Here is a 23062-nt window from a genome sequence, read left to right as displayed (position 1 = left end):
CCAAAGAAATATGCACAGATGCTCTGCATTTATTCCCAGTGATTTCTTCTTTTCTTCCCATGCCTGCACAGCTGGGCTCACAGCACTGAAGACACCTGACTTTACAATAGGGAACATAATAAGGAATGGCCTCAATAATTTCCCTGTTTTTATCATTCTTAGAAAAGATGTTTTTTCTCTAACTTGTGTGGCATACACTAACTGGAATATCTGGGTAGGAGCAAGGGTAGAAAGATTTTAACATGCACAAACAATGGTCTTTATAACCATAAGGTCACGGTTAATTATTGTTGAGCTTCAGAATCATCAAAAATACAAATACAACAGTTAAATCCCAGCACGGCTTAGTGCTGAAACCATAACTCTTCCGTAAAATGAAATCTCATCTGTTTGTCTGTCAAAAAGAAAAATGTAATCACCCAAAGTGGTCAGCCTATCAGCTATTATCCTCAGTGTAGTAATAGTCTGCCGTGGGGGAATGTGATCCTTTACAAGGCAGACCAAATATGAGACAGGATGACCCAGGAAGCCACCTCCTTCTTCTCCAGGGACCCTTCAGTCTCTGCCGTTGGGTCTACACAGCAGTCCCTCCCGCTGTAGCACAGATCCAACAAAGCAAGCTTCAAAGGAGAATCAGTTGTGCCCAGGAGCTCAGTGTGGCCCAACCTACCCTGCTTTTCAGGCTGCCCCCATCATTTACTCAAAATCCTGCAGTGCCAGGGCTAAGTTGCTGTCAGTATCTGAGCTGGTCACCTTACAGTGATGGGTGTGATGGGACGAGGACAGAGGCAGATGTTAAGGAGCAAGTCCTGCTCTCTTCAGAGCATGAAAAGAGTAGAGAAGTCCATCCCAGTGCTGTTTCACTCTTCCTGGCTTCTTCACTGATATATTGCCATTCCTCTAACACCCCACTGCTGAACGTGGGAGCTGCCCGGTGATACCAGCATGATGACACGACAACGTTATAGCGTGTCACAATTCCCTGAGCCTTCTCTGGAACATCTGTCTCAGCTCTGCATCTGCCTGCAACACCCCTGCTTCAAGCCAGAGTGGGGATGACGACCTGGCTGCTCCAACGCTAGGAAGGTGAGTGGCAGGGACAGGTTCATCCTCCTTCCTTCCTGTCCCACAGCTGATCACATTCTTGCTTCTAGCAAAACAGCTGAGTTGAGCAGAAACAGTCTGCACGCAGGAAAGTACATGGAGTATCCTTGACACAGACAGGAAAAGGGTGAAAGAAAAGCTAAAGAGCTTCCTATGCCCTTAAGGCTCCAAAAAACAGCTCCCCTTGCCTTGACTTCATTTAGATTGGACATGATACTGAAAGAGGAAGGTCCATGTCCCTGAGTTTATCCGGGAGGCATGGCATATGCAGAGGGTTTGTTCCCTTGCAGCAAGATCCACAATGCAAACCTCACTGTATCCAACTACAGTGGAAGAGCTCCCCAGTCGAAAATGCAAAGAACTTAGACGGACAATTGGTCTGTAGCTTGGCCACACCATAGCCAAATTTTATTATAGTTCCCTTTAAGCAGAGTCCTGCTAGAACTGGGAGGTGGACCAACTGTGATTTTCATGCAATCCAGCATCAGACCTATATTAATGGCATTTTTGCAATGCAGACGTTGCAACAGTCTTCCAGGGTAGAAAGTGTTCATTTTGGTCAATAAAATAATCCGTATTGGAGAATGGAAATTCACAGTTAAGATTCCCACAGCTCAGTATCCTCATCACCTCACTCCAGTGGCATCAGAGCTCTGCTTTGGTGTGTGGCCTCATTAAAAAAAGAGTTCTCCTACGCTCACAGTTACGTCGTGCCCAGCCTTCACAGTAGTGCCCTGGTATAGCAATTATTATTTGTTTTCCAAGACCCCACTGTTAGCCAAAAGCATTCACCCCGGAGGGCAGGAAACACAGATGGAATTTTATTAAGAGTCCAGGACTGTGCAGGCGGGAATCCAAACCTGCTGCCCCGTGGATGGAAACCGCGTCGCAGCGAAAGGCCCCGTTTTAGCTCAGCTCCGCAGGATTCAGAGCTCTGTTTCTGGAGCAGGTTTTTCTGGAGGTTTAGAAGCAGCTCCAAGCATAACAGTGAATTTTCTGACTGCGTAAATCTGGGGGATTATCTCCTTCCCCAAGTGATTCTGGTGGCAAGGAGAAACAGAAGGTTTCTGGAGTGAGGCAGCTTAATCTCTCCAGGCAGCTACACAGTCCCCCTCACTACCTGACAGAGCTGTATTACACAACATCAGTGGCATAACGCATGCCTAGCACTGTGACATGCTAGAGGAGCTAGTCCCGTTTCACTCCTGCTTCACCCCTTTCTTTGCCCTACAACCTGCACTCACCATTCACCCAGCTTCTCCCACCCTCCTGGTGTAAGCTGCCATCCAGAACTGCCAGCACCCTCCTTACGGTAGGTGAGGCACAACTTGACAGGAGCAGAGGCCTGAGGAAGGGAAACGTAAGCCTGAAGAAGGCAGTGGGAAGGAGCAAGGGAGGTGACAAGGACCTGCAGTCAAGTGAACAGGGATTTTTGTGCCCACTCAGGAAATAGCACAGGAGATGCAGTACTCAATGGAGGTGGAAAAGTCTCCTTCAGTTCGAAGCAGAAAGGAGGAAAAAAGCATTTACCCAGTGCCTACACCAGGGAAGACAAGTATGTTGATCTTGATGGTCTTCTCATGAGTGTTCATCTCAGCGGGGTAAAGATAAAATTTATTTTAATATCGTACGCTGCAAAATGTGAAGGGTAATTCTGCCTTGTTACCTTAATGTATTCAGCCAAAGAGGAGGAAAGAGTTCATTCTCTGTTTGTTATGAAAGCTATGCTCAACTATGAACAATGTTCCACAGTAAATGATGGAGAGTTTGACAATCTTACCTGTATCGTATGATCATATATTGAAAGGTTCTATTGTTAAGAACAGATACAAGAGAATACAATTTCAGCTGCTTCGGGAACTGTAATTCCGAGCTTCCTCATTTTTAGAGTTCTTTTTAAGTCAGAGATCCGTGTTTCCTCAGCATAGCTTTTTGCATGCAACTTCCCTGGCTACTTTCTAAAATTGAAGTAAGTCTTCGTAATGGTAGGAAATCAAATTTTGTATATCCAGCTTTCTCAAAGTTAGTCACAGCACAAAGATAAGACTGGCATGGCCCTTCTCTTCAAAAACAGCCTTGAATTCAGCCTAAAACTTTAAATGTCACTAATCTCCTTCTTGAGGATAAAAGCCTTAAAAAAAGGCTCAAAACACCTCAGGCAACGCCAAGCACAAAGAGGTACAACCAGGCAGTATCAGGTAATTTCCATATTACACAACACACTCCAAACCCCCTTGCTTAGCTGTTAGCCACTAACATTGAACAGAGGGCAGCATGGTCATTTTTATTCTTGCATTAAGCTCAACAGTTACCAAGACTTGGCTTGAAGCACTGTGATGCCCTCAAGGTCTTCCAACATTCCTGCAGCCACTGGGAATTAATAGGCTAAAACTGAACCCAACAGAGAAAGAGAAGCTGCTGAAATGCATTGCTCATTTAGCATTGTTGCTTGAAAGCCAGTGAAGGTTATTAATTCTTAGATCTTTGGTGAATAATGCCTCCTTTATATGTTTAGTCATCCAAGAAGTAAAGTGGTGTACCAAGGGTTGTTTAGCTACTGTGTCTGACTTAATCTTGATCCCACTGTGCCTACTAAAAATGTTAGGACATAGCTGCATCTATCTTTTTACCATCTCGCCAAACTCCTGCAGTCTCTTATTAGATCTTCTTCAGACACTGCTCAACCTCAGCTACCAAAATTTGTCTCATTATTTCCCAGGACACCTATGGGCCCTTTCTGTGTAAGTACACTGGTCTCACATCCCAGGAAAATTAGAGGATGGTTTTGTACTTCGAAAACTTAAGTCATGCTCAGCATTAGACTACAACTGTATTCTTCTGCAAATAAAAAGTCTAGGAAGCATTTGTTTCAACTTCATTGATCTTAAAACTGATTTTAAATTCTGTCTTTCCTGTCACTTCCTTCAACTTTCTATTGTACAATACTGCCTGTCTGTCTCGTAGCAGTGAGGTCATCTACATATCAAAGAAGTTTGAGCAGGACCTGTCATTTCACCTAATCCTGAGAATTTCACAACAGTTTTTGCAAAGACATTATAAAAGAAACAGAAGAAATGGTAAACCTTTCTGCCCTCTCCTGTGATGTTAAGTGGCACTGGGATTCTACTCTGTAGGGTTTTTCTTGAAGTGTAAATGGAAAATTGCCATGGCTTAATAACTTCATTGAAGTTATTAAAATTGTTTAATTATATCCAATGCAACCATGTGTTTTTGTAAAATTTATGTATGCATTCTAGTCATAATCTCATGTCTTTTTTATTATTATTTGCTGGTATTTTACTTTTCATTTTCTGGAAGTTATTGGATCTACTGTGAATTCTATCTTTCTCAGTTCCTTACTTACTTTTTTATTCTTCATGGGTATTAATTCTATAGAAGGATCAAAGATAGGACTCCTCAAAGTGCCAAAAAAAAAAAAAAAGCTTTGATAAACATCATTTTTTCAAATTTGGATACAAAACCATTTCCTCTAATTTTTTTTTAAACTTCTTTGCAACATCTTAGTGAACCCAATCCACTTACACCATCCCTGACTTTAAGCACATTTCTTTATCTCCTCTGTCACTGCGTTAGGGACCTAAGAGGATTTGTTGCTTTGTTCTGAACCCAGTGCTCATCACATTTTTTCACCAACATTTTGGTTCTGTAAAAGGTAATGACCTAACAAACTGAAGTAAAGCTTCAGGTAAAGCAACATCTCCTCCTGAAACAAATGTTTTCATAGACTTTACAAAAGAATTTGTTAATGGGGAGATATATAAAGCTGAGCAGCAACCCTTTCTCAATGTGTATACACTTAAGCACAGGCAACAGCATTATATATTTTTCTGAGGCTCATACCAGACTTCATATTATTTAAAATCTGTTATCATTTGCTGCACAATGTTTAGAAAGCAGTTGCTCCTTTCTTTCATGATTTCAAATAGTTCCGTATCTGTTTTTAACTGCAGTGAGATATTTACTGCTCCTAACATGATTTGGAACCTTGATAAATTTACTTCAGTTCCAAATTACCACATTCCTAAATGAGAATAAAATTCCTCATCCATCTTTCTTTAAGTCCCTTTGAGATACATCATAGTTCATCTTTATTATTAGTCACTGCTGAACATATCCATGGTTAAGGTAATTACTGTACGTGATGAAGACACTGTTTGAGATGTCTCAAATCTGATCCTTTTCAAGTCTGGTGAGACAAAACTCTTTCTCTTATTCTATGACACTTTGTCACACAGTATCGCCTAATCTACCCCATGTTCTTATCTTTCCTCTCTACCACACCCTCTGTAAATTCTCCCTGTCACAGCCATTGCCTTGAACCTATATGGTCCCTTCATTTGACCCCTGTAGCCCTTAATAATCTTCTCTGACCTAGCCGTAATAGAAGAAACAAAATTTGCTGTGGCTCTTTTATAGATAAGAGTCTGTTTATTAGACAGTCTCTACCTCAGAAAGTATGACATCTGCAAACTGTTGGAGGCTGGAGGCGTATTTGAGGGAAGCATCTTTGCTGTTTCTTCTCTCACTACTCTCCACCCCAGTTGTTGGCCCCTGAATAAAGTGGACTAGATGGACCTTTGGTCTACCCAAGGATGGTGACTCTAGCTGCCAAACAGACAGTAATGCCTGTTTCCCTGCCTTTCTTTCACTAATTTGAAACCCCCTTTGTCTTCTACCCAGAGGCAAATTTCTGGAGATTGAACTATCTTTGTAGCTTCTGTCTCTTTATCAAAGAAAGTCATTTGGGGTGAGATAGTGAGCTGAAGAGTCCTCATGACAGGGACAGACCAACATTATGACCCAGCAGAACAACCAGCACATTGGGTAGGTATCTTTGCTAATGCAGTGCAATTTTAATATAACTTGCTCCATCGGTAGGTTTCCAAATCCACACAGCATTTCAGACCAATCAGAACCTATTCTTACAGCAGCTGGCTGCAAACATATTTCTTCTTCAATTTTTGGACTTCCCAACTGTTATTGGGCAGCAATATTTAAGCAAATGCTGCTTTGTACAGTGCATTTAACCAACGGCATCTGCGATGCCTGTGGTGCAAAGGACTGCTTTGAGCTGCAGCAGTATTAGGGCTAACAGCATTCGTCCAGGCTTTCCCACTTAGCAGGAAGCAGTTGCACAGCCATACGAGTGAATTACAGGCTTATCATTCCTTATCAAACATCAGCACAGCCATTCAGCAGAATCCCCGTATTCCTGTAACGAGACCATAGAAAAGTAGTAGCTTGAACTGTACTGTGTATTTGTGCTTCCCCTTATTTATTGCCCCTGCTGCATGGTTATTCAACAGGTGCCCTTTGAATAAGGAGTGCGTGGCACTGAGATGACTGGAAGGCAAGGCAGTAGAAAAGAGCAACACAGGAAGCAGTTGTGCAGGGTTTATTATAAAGGGCAGCTGACTGATTCATCAGTGCCCTCCCTAGCAAGCCATGCCATATAAATGCTATTTCAAAATTAGCCTTGTGGAATAAGGATTAGTTGGCAACGGTACGCATGCTTGAAGTGTGAATATGTAATGTCTTCTCTCCCTAAAGAAAGACAATTTTTTGCTCCCTCCAACTGCATGGTTTCAACTCAATTTACAATGTGTGCCCCAAGGCCATTTTTGCAGCCAATTCTAATTTAGGAGAATTAGCAGGATTTTCATTCCCTAGCATTGGACTGGCATTCTGGCTCGGACTCTCACCCAATGCTGGAGAAAGAAGGCAAAAGAAATCTTATAACCCAGTGTAATAAGACACTGCAACGGCAAGAAATATGAACCAGGATTGCCTCCTTTTGTAGGTCTTGCAAGGAAAAACAGCAAATTTGCCAGGCTACAGATTGCTGTGCTAGCATGCAGTGAGGTTGAAAGAGCATATGGGAGAAATGGCTGTTTGGCTGTGGTGCACCTATTGCCAGCCCTGTCATTCAGGGCTGTGGAGACGAGATAAAGGTTTATTTTAGTGCCCTGACAGCTGACAGGAACTTGTCATATTGCAGAAGCTGCTGAATCTCACTCGGGGAGAAGGAGAGGAAGGGAAGAGAAATCAAAAGCAATCACATACTTGGTGCGTGCTAGTCTAATCTCCTGGGGGCAAGAGATAGGGTGAGGTTTCTTGTGTATTCTGTGTGTACAGCACCTTTGACAAAAGTGTACTAACAAATGCAAGAAGTATACAGCAAAAGAAGGTGCCAGAAGAATCTGAACTTTATTTTATGTTGTACTCATTTTTCAAATGATGTGGAGAAAGCTATTGCTCTTGGGTATGAGCAAAGCTGATCTGGGATTTCTCTGTGACTGTCCAAAATGGAGAGGAACCTGAGCTAGCAGGATCTTCTTTGCAATGTTCCTGACAAGAGTAGGATTCATTCCCACAGCTCCAGATGTGGAAGACAAGGAGGAAGGAAGGGGAGAAGGAAGAGGTAGGTTTTTTTAGAGAAAATCTTAACTCTTCCTGCAAAATTTGTAACAATTCTTAGGCTAAGAAACCAAACAAACAAACAAAGAAATAAAACCCCATGGCAATGTTTTGATAAAAACTTTCTGCAGAGAGCAAGTATTTTGTTAAGTGCATGTAGACAAAAAAAAAAAAAATCCCACAAAACGGTTTTGTCTACATTGTTGAGCAAGGTCCCTCACTCATCTTCCTCTCTATCTAGATTAGACACGTGATTTTAGACACATCGCCTCTACTGAGTCTTCCAACAACCTACCTTTACTGCTGCCTTCACTGTTAATTGCAGGTAGTTCATCATACAATGTCTTTTAAGCTAAGGCAGTGCTATGTCACTTCCCCTTCCAGTGAGCATGCAGACTTTTTCCCCACCAAAGTCAGCAGAAGTGTGTCTTGAATCGTGCTCTGCATCTTATCATATCAGGCCTATGGGCTCCTAGTTCCCTGAGGCAGGAGACCTCCTTTAGACAACATTAGGTACAATGGTAAGCATACTGCTGCAGCTAGACAGATGTGTCAGCCCCTTTCTTTTGTTAATACAAGTGCAAATAAAAAGAAAAATCGGACCTGGAATTCAGTGGCAGTCAGGAATAAACTGGATTCAGATTCAACAAGCAAGGCATTTGAGTCAGATTTATGTGCCTGCCTTAGAACATAATGTCCCTAAAAACAGAACCTGGATTCACTCCTTCTCATTGACATAATGTGTCAATGATACATCTTAATGTGCCACTGGTATCTGATTGTTCCTCATGTTTCCTCTGGCTCCACACAATAAAACACCTTTTGAACAAGCACCTTGCCATCTTGGAAGCTGAATAAACTCAGTCTGTGCTTGAATCGCTGCAGGAGTGTAGGGAAGAAGGCAAAAGAAATCTGCCAGCATGGCTGAGAAGCTTATCTTGCCTTGGCTGGGTTCACTTTGGTTTCCCTCTCCAGCTTCTTTCCGTCAATCGCCGTACTAATGTATCCCCAAGGGTGCTGATCCCAGAACAATATGCTACAAAGATGATTACAGTCTAAAAAAGAAAAGAAAACCCTGTCACCATGGATGTTATGGGTTTCAGCTTTTCACATTTAATCCTTTAATTGGTCTTTCTGGCAAGAAGAATTTGATACTTGGCTTTATTGCTGCATGGATGAGCCCTATTGCAAATCCCATTGGGATGAAGTTACAGTCATTTGGCAGTAAGAAGATCCTTAGCAACCTCTCAAAAGCCTACCCAGAGGGTTCCTTGTTGACATCACAGTTTCGGTGTGATGTCATAAAACCTCCTAGGAAACAACAAAAAGAAGGCTTTAGGACCTCTGGATGCTCGATGAGACCGTGGCTAGCCCTTACCCTGCTATAGTATGTATCAAGAGCTACTTTAAAGGAGAGTTTGGGTCTTGGCTTGCAGCCAGAACGCTGATGAATGCAGAATACAGAACAAGGCTGAACAGCTGTATGCACAACAAGAACAAATATTTTAAAGATATTGAGTGTGGGGGACAAGAGAGAGAGAGGGCATCATACTGGGGTGTTTGGGGAGGTCTAACCTAGAAAGTCTTCACAATTTCCTTTTGCTTTATGGACAGTCCTACAGGCTACCTTCTTGCTGGTGGGCAGATCCAAACAAGGGCTAATCTGAGTAACAGACTCTTTGGAGGGGAAATTTATGTCCTATGGGAGCGTACAAGTTAGATGCCTTGGAACCTCGCCGTTAAGCATCTCAATAAAATTTAATCTCCCATGCCCCAGGCCAAGAGCAATAGCAGCTTTTTCGCATTCAAAATGAGCAGCCCTTGAGGTATGAAAGAGAGAAATGACTTAATTTAGAATAAAATGAAACATAGGAGCTCTGATTCACAGTCCTATTTAGTAACGACTGGGAACTCTTTCTTCTCTAATAGAAGGGGAAAGACTTAAGTCATTGTAAGGAGTACCCCTCCAAGAAAGGAGAATATTTTCTTCCAAGTTTAAAAGTTCCTGAATTGAAAGCTGAGGATTTGGCCCTAAAAGCCTTCCTCGAGTCAGTCAATTTGTGCTGATGTAACTAATGAGGTGTCTGGATCTCACGACCCATTGTCGTGGTGTATGTGCAAAGAGAAGAGAGCAGATTAACACCTATCAAGCTAAAAATAAAAGCGTCACCTCCGAGGTTGGGCCTATTGTGCTTATTGCAAGGGGTGGGGTAGGATTGGTAGAGCTGTGCGTCCATCGTGGATGTCACCATGGCACACCCACGCCAACATCTCCACGGAGACACAGCACATTTCTAGCTCCTGCATCACCAACTTGTTGCCAAGGAAACAAGAGGATGCAAAAAAAAAAAAAAGAAGAAGAAGAAGAAAAAAATCTCAATGACATTCAATTTTCAGACAGTCAAGAAACCCCTGAAAGGGATTTTAAAAGTGCCTGAGAAGGAAATGGAAATTGGGCTTCTAATTACAGATTCTCAACCAACTCTTTTTTATTCCCCGGTTATTCTGTCTGCTCACGTCACTGTCTTCCTGCCATTCTCTGTCTACAGAGGTACGAACGCCAGACATCAGTGAAAAAGAGCTTTCCTGGAGTGAAGGAGGAGAGGAGGGCGGGAGAGCGGGGGAGAAGGTTACTCGATAAAAGCAACAGTGGAGATTCCATAACTGAGGGAAGGGTGGTGGACAGAAGCTGCAGAAAGGGAAACGTGGAAGAAAGGCAGAGAGAGAGTGAAGATTTCTGCGAGAAAGGGATGGGTGCAGTTGGCAGGTGGGGGGTGTACATATGCATCTCTACACCCAGATGCAGGCGTATTTTTATATATGCAGCTGAAAAGGCACATGTATATACAAAGGTATGTCTAAATCCACTTTGGATAGTCAAAAACCTGAGTTGTATAACCCCCCTCCGCCCAAATTAATAAGTTGACTAAGAAATCAAGCAATTAAACATGGAAACATGTCTTCACTCTCTTTTTTTTTTTTTTTTTTTTTTGATAAATTATAGCGCTACATTTACAGGCTTCCTCCACAACCACAACCAAATTTGCATCCTTTCTTAAATGACAGCCAGCATTTTCATTCAGCTGCCTGACTACAGGAGCTCAGGCTGTAAGGAAAAGTAGTAAATGTAATGAGAAGTACAAAAAGGTGCTGTGAGCTGGCAACCCTGGCGGTGCACATAAACACGAGAGCACACAGAAGAAGCATTAGATACACCTGCTACAAAGTGCATGAGTGATTACAAAGAGGATTTGTTGGGTTTTTCTGCACAGAGATATGGCCACCAAGGCAAGCTGTACAGGTATTGTCAAAGTGCAGTGAAGCCAGATTCCACCAGCACTGAAACCAACACGGTCCAGAATTAGCTGTCTTGGGGAATGAGCATGGAGAAGATGAACTGTTTGAGTAAATATGTGCCTATCATCTTACTTGAGCATGGGAGACAGGAAAGGTTTCATCATACGGTAACACAAAGTGGCACGGATGTTTAATGGGTATCTTTCGTGGCTAGTAGTACTGCTTGCATTTGCCTCCCCAGAGCCTTCTCTTCTCCAGGCTAAACATCCCCAGCTCTCTCAGCCATTCTTCATAGGAGTGGTGCTCCAGCCCTCAGATCAACTTCATGGCCCTCCTCTGGACCTGCTCTAACAGACCCACATCCTTCTTGTGTTGGGGGCCCCAGAGTTGGATGCAGCACTCCAAGTGGGACCTCACAAGGGCAGAGCAGAGGTGGACAATCACCTCCCTTGGCCCGCTGGCCCCTCCTCTGGTGATGCAGTCCAGGATGCAGTTGGCTTTCTGGTCTTCAAACATGCACTGCTGGCTCGTGTCAAGCTTTTCATCCACCAGAAACCCCAAGTACTTCACCTCAGGGATTCTCTCGATGAGTTCTTCTCCCAGTCTGTGCTCATGTCTGTGATTGCCCCAGCCCAGGTGCAGCACCTTGCATTTGGACTTTTTGAACCTCATTAGGTTCACATGGGCCCACTTCTCAAGCTTGTCCAGGCCCCTTTGGATGGCATCCCTTCCCTCTATTGCATCGACTTCACCACTCAGCTTGGTGTCATCTGCAAATTTGCTGAGGGTGCACTCGATCCCACTGTCTATGTTATTGATAAAGGTATTAAACAGTACCGGTCCCAGACTGCCTCCGATCTTCACCTCCTTATTGAGTTCATCTGCACTGGTGAAAGAGAAGCCTCTACATACTTTAAGGCAGATTGTCTTCCCCTTGCTAGAAGCAGGTGTGCAGGAGGATGCCAAGCACTCCTCTCCAAACTTGTGTGGTGACAGTCTTGGCAGTCTGATAGCTTTTCCTAAGGTTCCCATGACATGAAGTGATGGGTCCATGAATCACTGTTGTGGAGAACACCAGCCTACAAGCAGATGCTGCGTTCAGATTAGCAGAAGCAAGTCCTGGCCATCCAGGACTAGAGTGACAAAAGCGAAGATCATGGAAAGCAGCCTCTGCTTTTTGCGCCCCACTGTCATGCTGCCCTGTAGACTGAGCCCTTGTCCATGCAGGCAGACCACAGTGTGGGCACATCTGAAGAGGCCACGTCATCCCACTGAAACTGGAAAGACAAGGGGTGCCTGGTACTGAGAGCTAAATACGTGTAAGAAATAGGGAAGCAGAGGCACTGCTGTCAAGATGAAGGGGAGGTCTGAGTCGAGAAGAAGACAGTAGAAGTATTTTCTTCTCTCTTCAGCACATGAAAGGGACTATGCTATTTCTCTATCACACGGCTCAGTCAAACTTTTTCTCTAACTTATAAAAATGTTACCATTTCTCAACATGGTTAAAAACACTATTCAGGTGATGCTTTTAGCATACAGTTTAGAAACTCAAATTACTTATATAATAATAAAAAAAAAAGGATGGAATGTATTCTTTAAAAAAATGTATGTTTATATCACAACTTCTAGCTTCTGAATCACCAGTGACATGTTCATGTTTCCTGGAGGGAAGAATATTTTTCTGGTAACTTACTGTTTTGAATGAATTTATCATAAAATACCAAACAAGTGTCATTAAAATTTGCTTCAGGCAAAATACAAGTTCTGATTTATTTTTTTTTCTGTTAGCTCCAAGTGCTGTTCATCAATGAACTGAACACTCACTCCAATTGACTCTTTTTTCAGGGACGAATTTTATATGTTATATTTCTTTAGATATTGTTTTGCATCTTCAACACCTATTTTAAAAGCATAAGTGTTTTGAGTGAAAAAGTATAAAAAAGGTCTAGGAAATTCCACAATTTTTGGAAAATATTTCTAAACCACTACAGTGGTTTCTACTGTATATAAAATAGAACCAGAGATTACAAATTATCTAAAATACATAGACACATGGATACATATATATACGCTGTGTTATTTTATGTTAACATTTTCATTTTGTGTAACAGACACATATTGCATCTTTCTCCTAGGACACATGGTATGAATTTCCTCTCTTTAACATACACAGTGTAGGCTCTCTTTTTCCTATGCATATGTACACATGCATACATACTATAACACATCGCATCCTTTCAATGCATGTAACCAGTGCAATCTCACCCTCTAAACACAAACAAACAAATCTTTTAGCATAAACCCAACTACACACATCTGCAAAATGAAATCTTTCAAACACAGGCCCCGAAAACACAATTTTATCTCCCTCTAATACATACTGTCGTTCCCTTTTCTAACACAATGTAATATCTCTCTCACTCACTCTCTTTCATGTATACAGACACGCAAACAGACACATACAGTGTAATCTTATCTCTCTCAGATTCAACTACAGTATCTACGTTATTTTCAAAATTGCATAAACACTTTCTGCCTGACATTTTCATTTGTAGACTCCATCACTCAAAACTACTAAAATGCTTGCAGAGATGGAAGGATGTGGAGGGAAGTCCTTGATTATACAAATGCCTATGTGCTCACATAAAGAGGCCTTTTCTGGCAAGACTTTCTTTTACAATGGAGAAGATGTTATAAGTAACACTTCCACTTTATTGGTTACACAGTGCTTCTTGTTATGATATTACACCACCAACAAATAACAAGAGAGTCAACTTGATAAAAAAAGTCTGCTAGATCATAAAAACAGATTTTTTCTGTGTTGCTATCGTTGTCAAATATTTCATTGATATGCTCAATGATATGTGCTGCAAGCAAATTACAATATGCAGTTACACCGATATTTCCTGTGACATATAATACACTGTAGGCCCTGAGATTTCAAAAGAAAAAAAAAAAAAAGAAAGATGTATAGAGGAGGTTCCACCTCCACTTAAGCTATTATTTCTACAACAAAAGTCTACACTTAAATCACTTGTATTAGCAGGATTGTTCTAATGGGAATATTAGATGAATCTCTGCCTTTGTGAGCTTCCTTACACAATGGAGAGTGATAACAGTAAGAATTAGGGTATGCAAGACAGAGCACTTCTCTTGCATGTCAGTGATTCAGAGCCAGGGCAGTTAGCTGGTAGTTTTGGGGGGACCTGGGCAAAAGAGCGCTTCATATCCTCATCTGGATTTCCAGTTTTCAAATTACCTTATAGCCAAAACAAATACCTTACAAAAAAAAAACAAAACAAATTACCTTATAACCAAAACCAAATTAATATGAAAATGCAGTGAAGGACCTAGAGCTAGTCAGTGATGCTACACACTAGCTAAAGGGGAAGTTTGGCAGGGCTATGTTGGGCTACGAGGAGCTTTACTACAACCATAGTGGAGGCTTTAAAGGAAAACTGCAGAGGAAAAAGTTATTAAAAAAACAAACAAACAAACAAACAAAAAACTCAGAAAACCAGCTTCAAAGTGTTTGCTCTAAATAAACACCCTTGAATAAATACACCTATGGTCACTAACATGAAGTAACTTTCCACAATCCCTAGGAAAATGCTACTTTCACGTCTTAAGGGGGATTTTGCCAGAGATTTTGGACCAAAAGATCAGTACGGCTTAAAAAGCACCTCCTTGGGCATAGAGGGAAGGGAATACGTTTGTGGAGCCCAAACTTACAAAAGACAGGCTCCACTGAGTGCTTGGAAAAGCAAAAATATCTGTACTACTATCAGGAGAAACAACAGGAGAGGTTTTCCTTTCATGCCCTGTGACACTGTTCAGATTAACAATATCATGCTTTGAGAACTCTGTCTGCTTACCTGTATGGGTGCAGGGCCACGCGACTCCCATCAGGAAGCCTGCTGAGCCAGGACCAGCTGGGATCACAGGCAACTGGAACGGAAGGATGAAGGCAAGTCATGGGAGAGACACCGGATCCCATCTTAGGAGCATGAAAGCCTGGAGCTTGAAGAGCTGTCCTCAGAGGTACGAGGGTGGGATTGTGGTACACCTGGCCTCTGGCTGTGACATCTGTGGATAGTACAGGTACATTGTATAGATTGAACAGGTCATATGAAACACCCATGCCCAGCAGTATTCTGGCCCTTGTTAGGCTATAGTCCCATTAAAAGTCTGAAGCAGTCATTCCCTGACAGTGTCAGCACAGCCTTCAGCTACCACACAAATATCTAAACCCCAGCACATGACAAAACTAGACTATGTCTAACCACTTTTGACAAGACAGAAATTGACTCTAATCTACTGCAGGAAGCACATATCACCACAGAGCTTGCAAAATCCATACAGTGAGTGTTAATGTCAGCCTCTTTCTGTCCACAGAATTGATAGAGCAGGAGCAGATGCACTGCAAACTGCCCACACACGCCACATACTCGTGTGCCTCCTCCCCCCTTGCCCTCTGAAATGGATGTGAATTGTCCACGATCCCATCTGTAAGGCTGTTTACAGCACTGGCATGCTGTATTGCATTATTGCACTAGAGGATAAGAGAGCACTGCACAAGCAAGACCTAATCTCACGGCCCTTGAGGCAGGGAAGCATCCCTAAGTCCCCTTTCTACAGTGAGAAACCCAGGACAGCTGTGTGGAGCAACCATAAGCCTACTATGGCACATGGACTTCCTGACACTGCAGCCTACGCTGCCCTGTCTGCTTTCCTGAAATATCTGATAGCCGCCTGGTCATCTGCTGCATAGAAAATATTCCCCAGAAACCAGACCAGGAGACTTGCTCCGCTGTTCTCAGCAGCTCCAGACTTTTGTAATTCTCCCTGGCAACATCAAATATCCTGACATTAGGAACCATAATTATTTTGAATGCTATTTAGATGTCATTCCTGCTTGAGGAAATTTGGTAGGTCTCACGCTGCTCGACCACATGAGGACTGTTGACCTTAAAACCCTACTTGGTGGTTGTGAGGGACATTTATATCTTAGCATCACCTTAGCTTCAGCAATCCTCTGAGGACCTGCAGGGAAAAGTCACTTGTGACTTAGTGAACTTGCCTGGAAAGCTGTCTGCACAGCATTTCCTTGTGGTGCTGTCTTGGCCACTGTGTTGTCACTAGGAACAAGCCCTCTTTTTCTGCACTGCTGATCAAAGAGTTTGCCACAGGTCACTTGGTCAGCAGTGCCATTGTCATTGCCATCTCCCTCTCAGTTGCTTCCTGACCTTGCTGTTGTTCCTTCGAGCCTGAGCAGAGGCCCTGCTGTCAAACTTTCTAGGTAGATCTCAGTGTGGACTCCTGCAGCTCTTCCGTTTTTATCTCTAATGAGATTCACCCATAGAGGCCACTCCATTGAGTATTCAGGAGAAAGCCACTAATCAAGCTGACAGACAGCCATGTGACAAAGCTTCTTCCTCTCTCACTCTGTTCCACACTTTCCCTCTTCTTTTCTGTCTAATCAACCTAGTTATCTATCTTTGTCACAATAGCAGTTAAGTAGCTCTTCAATATTTCCGAAATAGAAACAACCAACATTCTCCTTCTTTTAATTTTTTTTCCTTCACAGGCTGTAGGAGGAATTGTTCAATTAGTTTTTAGGTGGCGTGATTTGTTTTCTTGTTTATACACATACTTGTGAGTGGGTGTTTTATAGATGTGTGTGAAGAGCTCAGTGGGGGAGGGCTAGGCTGAAGAACCAAGCTGCCTATTTATTTCTGAGAGTGAAGAGATGCATGATCTTCCACAGCTGATGGGGTATGGACATAGCATAGCACAGCCCCTGTCAGTAATCTGTCTCCTGCCTTTAACTCAGCCCCAACAACAAATCTGGGCAATTGCCACGGAAAGAAGAGATTTAATGGGGGAAGAAAGAGGGAAGAGCAGTAATTGCTTCTGACTTGGCTACTTCAAGATCACCTGCCCTGGGTAAGCAAGATAGCCCCCCCACTGCTGCCTGAACATCTAAACTGGAGGCAAATGCTGTAGAGAGGGTCAGTACCTTTTATTAGGCTGACATCTATGGATGGGGAGGAAAAGAGCATTGAGGCACACAAGCTTCTCATGGGTTTGAAGCAGCAGCGGAGTGAAACACTGTAGATCTTAGCAGAAACTTCGACACTGACAGTGCTCTGAGACACAGCAGAAGCAGTTTCTTGGACAGTCTGCTCTTCAAACAAACCATTGTTACAAAGTTTCCCTGAAAAAAAAACATTTATGTCATAAAGTACAAATATCCTAAAATATTTTGCTCCCATCAATGACAGATACTCCAATGGCTCCTAATAACCACATTTACTGGAACAGCTTTCATCCTTTTAACAGCTCTTCCTTTCTCCATGTACCATATGTTGTGTGCGGATTCTGTAAACAGAGAGAGCCGGAGGCAATACTGAGGGTCTTCTGCCATTTTTGAAGCTAACTACTACTCAAGGGATAAAATAGTACCAAACATGATGTCAGGAGTTTTGCAGTGAAAGGACATGGCAAAAGAATGCATATAAGTTGGGAGAAGGTATTTCCAGCATCGGACTCACTGGAAGAGTGTTACCTCTATCCATATTGCATGGCCATTTGGGGACTTCATGTGACGCCGGGATGACTGTTTTCAGATTTTAGGGTTAAGTGGTATGAAAGAAAAAAAACTACCTTTGCTCACCCTAAGGCAGTCTGTGCCTAAGTTTGCCCAACTGCATACCAGCCTTTCAGCATTGACTTGTGACAGATTTCTCTTATGTTGCTAGCAGTAGAGTAGTAGATTCATTGCTCTAAAGCCCTTTCTTAAACGTACGTGTACACAGGAGCTGGGACAGAGGAGAGAGGTGAGGTACTGGAAGAACCTGCAATGCTCATTTTGCAAGAACACAAAGAAAGACAGGAGAATTGCTGACCCAGCTGGATGCACGCTTAAGGTGCCCACGAAACAAAAAGACTTCCTCTTTAAAAGCAACAACAGATTTAGGGATTCCTTAACTTAGAAAGCAGAGGGGAAGAAAACATGCACTTCAGCTGTAGTACAGTTTCAACGAACCATCCTGAAAAGTCATTATATTGTCTCAGCATCAGGATGTCAGTGGAAAGTCATTGCATTTCTGTGTGAGATTGGTTTAAAAATCATGACATTTTATATATATATATATGTTTATATGGATATATATATATGTATGTGTGTATTTTTAGTGTTGTCTGCAACTCTGAAGACCAGAAGTCCACATTTACAAAAATGAAATCTTTTATTATCGTGTAATCCTCTGATTCCAGTGGCTGTGGATTTTAAGAAACACCTAAGTATCACCCAATGCACAGTGGTGACACTGCTGTTCCCAGGATAGGTCTGCTACAGTGTTTGTATTAATGCATCAGCACAGTTTCCCTTCTATATGCCATGTCCTTTCCTTTAAAGCTGTAAATTTCTGGACTGCTGAGGTCCTTGCTCTGGAAGGTTTATGAAACATGAGATCTGAAACCATGTCAAAGTTTCCTCCCTACAAGGGAGACCAGACATGATGGGAAAGTAGCAGGAGTTGCACCCAGCATTTATCTCAAATATAGGCCTTTATGCAAGCACTGGAGGAAATACTTCCCAAATGACGCATGCCAGAGGGTCTCTACTAGCCCTTCCAGAGGAGGAAAAGGCTCTCTTGCTCGGTATCTCTTTCCCTGTTCTGCTTCACCAAAAGAAAAGGCTGCATCTTTCACCAAATTCAAGCTGGCAAATCCCAAGGCAGACAGCAGACAGCTCTCTCTGTTTGCTGGCCCTTATGTGACCAACTTACATAACACCACCAAGTGATGATGCAGATGCTAAAGATGGCAAGACGTTACAGCGTAAACAAAGGCTCCTGTGGCATCCTGACAGCTCCACCTCTTGATTACTGCACACCAAAGGCAGGAGTGAGAACAGCATGGCTCTATCCCCATCCCACTTGAACCCCCAGGTAAGATGGCTGATGTGTGCATGAGATCCGTACAGCACATCAAAACCTCTCCTCTGAGTACCAAACACTGGAACAGAGACCAAAAAGCTGTGAGCACTGTAGGCTCTGGTGTCCGTACAGCATCACCAGTAATCACATGGACATTTCAGATCCACTATCTGCAGCAAAAGCAAACAATGCTAGATAATGAGGCAGTGGGTCTCCTGAAGAGCTCTCTGTGCATTCCCCAGAGTGGGGAGAAAGTCAGAAACCAGACAATCAACAGCCGGGTGGAGCACTGCCTGCACCCCCAGCCCCCTTCCCTTCCCCAGGCAGCAAGCAAAGAAGGGCGAGTGCTAGGAAGGAGGCAGGCTGGCTCCCCGATGTGAGAGCCCTGCTCATAAAACTCAATTAAGTGGATTACAGATGAGCTCATTCCCAGCGGTGGGTCACATTCCATTAGAGGCAGGCTCGATGCCAGGCGGACTCAGCGCTGCTCGGATGGATGGCAGCGTGGGCTGCCCCACCGCTTACCATCTCTGCCTCTGATCTCACCGCACCTTGCAGGATTTCCTGCCCCGTGCCCTGCCACTGCTTGGCAGGCTCATTGCTCACCCCTGCTCGCTTTCCCTGTGAGATAACCAGGGACAGCATTCGGTCTTCAGGAGGGACAGGGGCAGCCAGGCTCTCTGAATACCTGCGGTTTCGGGGAGCGATGTGGGAAAGGAAAAGTACAAGGAGAAAGAGTCAAGGGGAACAAGGGGAAGCTGAGCAGAAAGGGAGGGTCTGTGAAGAATGATGGCAGAGTTCAGGCCGAGACAGGGGAGGATGGAAACCACCAGACCCATAAACTGGATCAGTGGTATTTTATGTGGAAGTGAGAGCAATCAGAGCTCTCAGCTCACTAGTCCCAAAGGCTTTTTCACAGCATAGGTATAAGATTACAGCATAGTCTGCTGCATGGATGTATATATACCACCTACAGACACTGCACTCCAGCATTCATTAACGTGTGTGTGTTTGTATATCGGGAACAAAGGGTGTCAGAGGTGGATTTGTGTGTGGGAATAACTGTTTGGAAGAGAAAGTGGGGAGGGTGACGAGAAGGTGAATGAACCTGTGAAGGGTGAGCGTGTGTGGGCGTGAAGGCAAGAGAAAGCTGGATGAATGAGTGTGTGGGTGTGTAATACATGGGCTAGAGTAAGTCAAATGTTATAAGCACCTGCAGGCATTTTGCCAGATTTGAGACCTATTTTGACTTGCCTTGTGCATCCCACTTTGCTTTTCACTGTTTGCAAACGTTCCTGGCAGTGCAGCTTAATTCGTACAAATAGCAACCAACCGACAGAGAGCCAAATATGTTGTGAAATAGGCTGAGGAAGAAGCAGTTTTCTGTGCAGATCCAAGCAGCAGGGGCTTTGTACCATCTGGAACTTGTGTACCAAGTCCCAGGCAAAGGCCTACAAGGGAGATCAATCTAGTTACCTCCCCACCATTTGCCATCCCACGTGAGGAACGAATACTTCAGACCAGTTGCAGAGTGAGACATGCTGTCTGGACAGTGATCCTCATAGGGCATGGGACCCACACAGCGCAGGCATCTGCTGTTCTGGCACAGGAGACCTCGGTATCCACAACCTCAGAGAGAGCTTTCTGCTTTATCTCAGAAGAACTGAGAGGAAGACAGCAGCCTTATGTTTCATTACCTTGTGTGTGACAAGTGAATTCAGTCTGGCAGTGTGAGACGGCAGGCTTCCTATTCATTTTACCACCGGTTTACCGGGCAGTCTTGGACAACTCCCCTCACCCTCTCCACAATTCTGTTTCCTAAGCTATAAAAAACTAGCAGTAACAACACACACATGAGATCTGTTGATGAAAAGCACTGTGTAATATTCAGGTGATATTATTCACCTACTCTAGCAGACAGTGATTGCTAAACCTCCTGTGCATTCATTGGCAGTAGTATCTAACCCCGAATTACAGGGGCTCCAACTCTAGGCTCTCTAACTCTGCTGTTTCCCTCAGCAGATCATGACCCAGGTTCTAGGTGTCCATCTCAGGACCTCCAGCGTAATACATAGAGCCCATCAGAGATGATGAGAGATCTCACAGTCCCTTTGGCGTGTCCCAGATTGTTCTTGCCTCTGTGCCCTTGGCAATGCCACCACCTGGCTGTATGTTGGATGTATGAGAGCCCAGGATAGCTGGGATGCCAAGGTACTGTGGCCACATCCTTTCTCTCCCCAGCACAGCTCCAGGAGAATATAGGGTGATATACAGCAGCCAAAAAAACTGACCCCTTGTCTTGTATTCTGTTTTTCCCTTTCCTTCTGATGGGCTTTTCTTTATCAGCATCACTTTTTCTGCTACCCTGACCTGAAGGTTATCTCTGGCAAGTGCTGTGTGAACTGTGCAGAGCTGCCTCATTCCGGTCTGTCTTGCTGCAGGTTCCTGTAATGGCTGACAGTACACTGCTATATCCTCCTGTCTGTGTGCATGAATTAGCTGGCCTTTTCATTTCACCTTCAACAGAAACAGTGACCTGTCTGTGCAAATAGCCCCCTCTCCCTTTAACTAGAGGGAAGACAATATATTGCCTCTCTGGGGAACGCGAGAGAGAAAGAGAGAAAAAAAACAGAGATGCTATCTGGGTGCCAAAACACAATGTATAAAAAGCCTTTTTCAGTCTAATAGTATATCAGGTCCTGCCCCAAGAGCTGCTGTTGAACCGCGGCCAGAAATGGTGTGGTTCTGCCCAGTGTGTTTTTCTCCCACCAACCCTCCCTGGCCCACCCCAGCACTCTTTGCTCCTTGAGTGTATTTCATTCAGTGAAATGGTTTAAGGCACTGCCTGCAAAGAGGATCTTCTGTGAAATACCGCAAGTCTGCCTTCTAAACCTTCCAGCTGAATGAGAATAACTGCTGTGGTTGCCACGGCACAAGCTACACAAATATGATGCTTGTGTTTAATTACACTGAGTGGCTGAGGCCACTGCCTTACTTTGCTCTGGGATACGTTCTTTTGAAAAGCAGCCAGGTAATTCAGCTGCTGTTGTCAGCTCTACAGTGTCTTGGGAAGGGAGGAGGAGTGACAGGGAGGGAGGTTTCTGCAGGGTTAGCTATGGCAAGCAATCCTGACCTGAGGGTCTCAAAGGATGTGGCTACAAGCAGTGTAGATCCTCAAGGCAGTACCAGAGGTGACTGGCAGATTCTCAGCAGCACAGGTAAAGTTCGGTTATGATGTGGGGATTTGAGCTGGACTAGTCCTGTGCAAAAAGAGGAAAGAGAAAGAAAAGAGGACTGGGAAGGGAAAGAAGACAAAAAGGAACTAGAATGCTGATCTCTTGAGACTCCAGGAAGAAGAAAACAGAAGCAACTAACATATTTCTCAGATGTTGGTAACATCAGGCCTCATAAATGCTGTTTTACACATCTCAGCCCTTCTCTGAGTGATGTTGCCAACCTGGCTTTCCATGATTCTGGCAAAGTTGACAGGAGGGTCAGAGGTATATTGTTACTTCACGCAGCTACTGCCTATTTTGCATGTGTCCAGAGTTGGTCGTGGGTATTCTGCCCCATATAACCCCAGAGGTGGAAACAACATGGCCACATGTGCACAGCTTTGACCTTCAGTGAATTCTGCTCAAGAACAGAGTATATTAACCTCAATGCCATGCTATGTTCGTATGGCTAGTTTCCTTCCAGGGTGCTCAGATCTCTGCATGGATAAGTGGAGATACACTAGCTCGCCTGGTGCACACCCATATACCCACAGTACAGTGCTGCCTTGCCCATCTGAACATACCTTGGGTAGCTCATTCATGAGTGATGCTTTCACCTTCTTCATGGGCTCCATCTTTCACATTGCAAGCAGCTCTTGGTCACAAAACCCCTCTCATCTTCAACCAATTCCTCTCAATATGCTTCAGGAATCTTTCACTACTTCAAAGAAAATCAGCCAAGCTTCACACTGACTCTATGAAGACCTGGACAAGGAAGAATCCAAAGGTTTAGTGTTTTGTTTGTTTGTTTTTGTTTGTTTGTTTTTTCCTGGTTCAGAGCCCTTGTATGAGAACCAGTGAGTAGCGAGTCTCTACACTATGGCTAGAACTAACTTTTTCCTAGCTAGACATGCAGTAGTTGAGGAAACTGCCAGTGACTCAGGGCGGTTTTGTTGTTACCCTTTCGGGGAGCAACCCATGATTAGGATTTTTAGAGGGGAGGCTCCAAGGCTCTGAGGTTGATACTTAGGAATTCCTGAAGAGGACCAAGTTTGTAGGGAGCAG

At 43.7% G+C, this 23062-nt stretch overlaps 1 protein-coding gene and 1 long non-coding RNA gene across 5 annotated transcripts in view; one reads left to right on the top strand and one right to left on the bottom strand.

Moving 5' to 3' along the window:
- The window catches only part of LOC310892227 (uncharacterized protein), a 111599-nt gene that overhangs the window by 59116 nt on the left and 29421 nt on the right, over positions 1 to 23062 (top strand). The window contains exon 4 of one of the 2 annotated variants that reach the window (XR_014577953.1): positions 11098 to 13325. The exons of the other annotated variant lie outside the window; for it this stretch is intronic. The gene's annotated coding sequence lies outside the window, so the exon portion shown is untranslated. Of the gene's footprint in view, positions 1 to 11097; positions 13326 to 23062 lie in introns of those variants that run through there. 2 annotated transcript variants of the gene reach the window in all.
- Positions 13447 to 23062, bottom strand: part of LOC310892230 — a 68925-nt gene continuing 59309 nt past the window's right edge. For all 3 annotated transcript variants that reach the window (XR_014577973.1, XR_014577974.1, XR_014577975.1), the window contains 4 exons: positions 22582 to 22762; positions 16859 to 17056; positions 14715 to 14925; positions 13447 to 14118 (listed from right to left, as the gene is read on the bottom strand). This is a non-coding gene — a long non-coding RNA (uncharacterized lncRNA). The remainder of the gene's footprint in view (positions 14119 to 14714; positions 14926 to 16858; positions 17057 to 22581; positions 22763 to 23062) is intronic.

This window comes from Anser anser (genome assembly GCF_964211835.1).
Source record: "Anser anser genome assembly, chromosome: 1".
Classification (NCBI taxonomy): Eukaryota; Metazoa; Chordata; class Aves; order Anseriformes; family Anatidae; genus Anser; species Anser anser.
This window is presented reverse-complemented; position numbering and strand designations above follow the sequence as displayed.